We start from the raw sequence: 4,486 nt of genomic DNA on the forward strand, positions 1-4,486 counted from the left end.
AACTGACATTTACTCCTGAGGTGCTGACCTGTTGCACCCTCTACAACCACTGTGATTATTATTATCTGACCCTGCTGGTCATCTATGAACGTTTGAACATCTTGGCCATGTTCTGTTATAATCTCCACCCGGCACAGCCAGAAGAGGACTGGCCACCCCTCAGCCTGGCTCCTCTCTAGGTTTCTTCCTAGGTTCTGGTCTTCAAGAGAGTTTTTCCTAGCCACCGTGCTTCTGCAGTGCTTGCTGTTTGGGGTTTTAGGCTGGGTTTCTGTACAGCACTTTGACATCAACTGATGTAAAAAAAAAGGGCTTTATAAATACATTTGATTGAAGACTGTTCTCAGGGCAGGTATGCTGGTTTGACTAGCATAAGTTACTTTTCGTAGCAGGTTACAAGAATTAACGCAGCAGATTAGGATAATTAGGTAAAGGTGCGGGAAAGCTATAATGCTAACAATGTCCCTGACGCGACTCAAACCTATCTACAACCAGGCCTGCCCTGAGAACTTGATTTCCACTAATGCGATGCTCCGCGCCAAACGGTCCTTGAGGGAAGACTCAAGAGAAAATAAGCTTTCTGTTCTACTCAAGCTATTATCAGTGATTTTGTAGCAATAGAGCAAATCATTGTAGTATTAACAACATGCAGAAATCCATGTGTGTTTCTTTGGATAGGCTACTTAACCAGTGGGTGCATGACATGGGTGGCCATCATGATGATATTAGTGGCAAAGTGGTCGTATTAGTGGCAAAGTGGTCATAGGCTTTACCGGACAAAAAGACTGTTCGTCTAGGGAGGGAGCGAGAGTTTAGCTATGTCGAATGCACCTTTAGTTCATCAGCAGGCACGGACTGACATTTTGCCTTGGGATGTATACTTTTTGGGTGATTTTGTAGTTGGAATGAGAGACGTCTCATATGAAAGGGAAATGGTGCTTGCTTGCTAACGTTAACTATAGTTCAGAGATGGCGAACTACATTGGACACCGTTCTCTAAATATCTCTGGTTAACGTTAGCTCTATTCAGTCTGGGGGTACGTGTGTGATTTAGCAAAAGTGTAGTGGAATATTCTCCCTGCTTTTGGTATCCTTATTAGTCCATTACATTAATTAATTCAGCAACATCAGGCACAGACTGATATTTTGCCCTGCAGGATATTAAAGTTATCTTTCATTTTCTTTAGATTGAGTGGTTAGCTTGCTAGCATTATTCAGGGCGAAGGTGGTGGCATTTTTCCGCAAGTTGAATTTTCCTTGTGCTTTTGCTAATCTTAAATTATCCTTATCCAACCATTAATTAGGCAACGTTAAATTAATGATATCTGAAACCTCAGGCACAGACTGATATTTTATTTAGCCTTGTAGTCTATTACATGTTTTTTCTTGAGAAAGTGTGCTTGGCATGAATTGCATGGTAACGTATAGTTTGATAGCTCTTTTGGTATGTGCATGCAATTTGGTGGCTGGGGGTAGACTAATTTTCATATTGCAGGTTGGTTGGTAGCTGGAAGTAGCTTTATTGCGAATGTGCAGCTGTAAATCCTGCAATTTCTATTTCCAAAATATTAAAGCATTCATTACGCATGAAAAAAAAACATAGAAATGTGGCGAACTACAGTTTTTCTTGTGGGGTAGAGTGCCGTTGCACCAAAGCATCACTATTTGTTACACCACCCTGACCTCATCCTGCAATTTGGGCGATTTATTCGTTTGTGGACACTGAGGTTTGAGAGCAAGCACTCCTACTTCAAGGAGTGTGGTAGAAAATGTGTCTGATAGGCACCAGTTACTCCAATCTTACTTACTTTTTTCCACATAACATTGAAGTTGTTGGTGTCATGAATGAATTTGAGGAGCAATTATAACAACGCCATTCAGGGAGCTGTACAGTCAAAAGGGTTCACAAAGAAAAGCACTGCAGAGGTGTCTAAAGTTGTATACCAAGTAAAAACATACACTAAAGGCCTTGTTGTAATGGGAGAAAATGAAGACGGATACACATTTGGAAATATCTCACTGATTCTGCTCACAGAATCACAGGTCCATTTAATTGTTGGGGGGTATCAGTCTGTGTCACTGGTCGATCTACATGGAACCCAAAAGGGTTCTCCTATAGGCACAGCCAAAGAACCCTTTCAGAACCCTTTTTTAAGTGTACACACACAATGTTAAAAAGGTTCTGTAAATAGTTAATTTGTTTGCCCTCAAAATAAACGGTTTATGTTGTGAGGGAGCGAGGCATATGCAATAAAAGGGACAGAAATAACAAAAATAGATAAGTACAAAAATATACAAATGTTTCTGCAAATTGATTGTTTGTCCTCTTGTGCTGGTATGGAGTGCAGCGCATAGCCTAACATTGTTTTTTTTCTTTGTATTTTTTAAAAGAAAAATAAAGCATCAGTGACCTCCAGGAACAGTGGCCTTTCCTTTTCATCAAGTTATGGCTCTGCGACCACTTCAATACCCTCACTGGCATCGTGATTGACAGTCGCCTGACTCAAGCTCTCCTGAACAAGGGTAAGAGAATTGTCAACTTTTTTAAAAGCCAAAAGACCAAGTTGAGGAGAGAGATCTAGCGCCTGCTGAATTAAATCGACGGTTACGTCAGAGGCAATGACGATCTAACAGCCACCACTGCTGCCATTCTTTTGTTGATGACCCACTTCAAAGAGAAGAACGAAATCTCTGTTCCTCTTGGTAGATGTTGTCACGTTCACCATCTTCAAACTCCCGATCATAAATAAACCAAGGCGCAGCGTGCATGGAATTCCACATCTTTTAATAAAGATGAAACTCACCAAACAACAAAAACAGGAGAAAAACAAAACGTGACGTTCTGGGCTGCTCACAGGCAGCTACACAAAAACAAGATCCCACAATCACAGGTGGGAAAAGGGCTGCCTAAGTATGATTCCCAATCAGAGCCAACGATAGACAGCTACCTCTGATTAGGAACCATACTCGGCCAAAAACAAAGAAATAAACAACATAGAATGCCCACCCCACATCACACCCTGACCTAACCAAATAGAGAAATAAAACTTCTCTCTAAGGTCAGGGCGTGACAGATGTAAAGAATAGTGCTTTATACTTGTAAATGTTATATGATTAATGGTATAAATACTGTACTATTACACATATTTGAATATTTTTTATATGCACGTTTTGTGATTTTAGGTCACTGCAATTCGGGTTGATGTCGAGGCTCAAACTCCTTTGCCAGACACACCAAGGCTGATCATGCTTGGTAATACATTTATTTGATTTAAGGTGGAACAGAAATATGTAGTATTGTGGTACCTATCTAGAGATGTCTAGTAAGTATACACTAACACCCTTACTTTTGTGTATTTCAGGAAATACTCTATTGGGTTCCTCAAAATGGATGGTGTCAATTGAGGGGAGAGTGGTCGGTGTTTTGGACAGTGAGTCCAACTTTGCTGCTGCCCTCTGTGCTCTTCAGCACTTTCTATGTTTTAACATAGCATACCAGGAGTCGGCCTTTGCAACCTTGCAGCTGATACAGAGGTAAGCATTGAACATTCATTGATCCAACACTTACATTCAGCATTTTTTTGTTACATTGGAATGATATTTCTTATTGTTATCTTTTCAATGCCTCAATTGATTTAATATAGTCTATGTTGCGTTGTGCAGGTTCCAGGTTTGAATAAACCCTGAAGGAACCAAATGCACAGCGAAAGCAGGAGTAAGCCGCAAGACCAGAAAGGTTGTTCCGAAGAATCCATTGCCAATTAACCCACGTTACACGCTTTCACGCAGACCTGAAGGAGTTTGAGTGGAAAAACTCCAACCTGTAAGTACACAAACACCTGATGAACACAAACTTTATTTGTCAGTTGTCATTTGCCTTTATATCCAGCGAGTAATATCAATCTCTCTTTCTATTTCCATGTTTGTCCTAGTTGACGTATTAGAGCTAAGGAGGATCAGAGATTCAAAGATTGGGGTGATAATCTGCACGCCACTGAGACTTATTCGAGACTTGTTTGCATCTCTCATTCTCTCAGAAATCCTTCCATGCAGGTTGGGTCAGCAAATCATCTGCTTCCGCCATCCCAGAGTCTGTGTTGCCTTGCAGCCTGTTTTGGCTCTGGCTCCAGTCTAGCCCTGCTCGCTCCTCTCTATTGATCTGTCATGCCCTGACCTTAGATTGCCGTTTTTATTTTCCCTTTGTTTGGGTTAGGTCAGGGTGTGATGTGGGGTGGGCATTCTATGCCAGTCTATGTTTTCTATTTCTTTGTGTTGAGCCGAGTATGGTTCCTAATCAGAGGCAGCTGTCTATCGTTGTCTCTGATTAGGAATCATACTTAGGCAGCCCTTTTCCCTCCTGGGTGGGATCTTGTTTTTGTATTGCTCAGTGAAGCCTGCAGAACGTAACGTTCGTGTTTCTTTGTTTATTGTTTTGTATAGTGTTCTGAGTATAATAATAAATATTTATCATGAGCACTCAACACGCTGC

The 4,486-nt window shown here is 41.1% G+C and overlaps 1 long non-coding RNA gene across 1 annotated transcript; it reads left to right on the plus strand.

Annotated features, from left to right (window-relative positions):
• Nucleotides 1–2,390: 2,390 nt before the first annotated feature.
• LOC115200831 (uncharacterized) lies at nt 2,391–4,229 on the plus strand. Its single transcript, XR_003879605.1, has 5 exons — nt 2,391–2,520; nt 3,181–3,250; nt 3,360–3,531; nt 3,661–3,820; nt 3,930–4,229. It is a non-coding gene; the product is annotated as an uncharacterized LOC115200831 (long non-coding RNA).
• Nucleotides 4,230–4,486: the final 257 nt, after the last annotated feature.

The sequence above is a fragment of the Salmo trutta genome, chromosome 10, assembly GCF_901001165.1.
Source record: "Salmo trutta chromosome 10, fSalTru1.1, whole genome shotgun sequence".
Classification (NCBI taxonomy): domain Eukaryota; kingdom Metazoa; phylum Chordata; class Actinopteri; order Salmoniformes; family Salmonidae; genus Salmo; species Salmo trutta.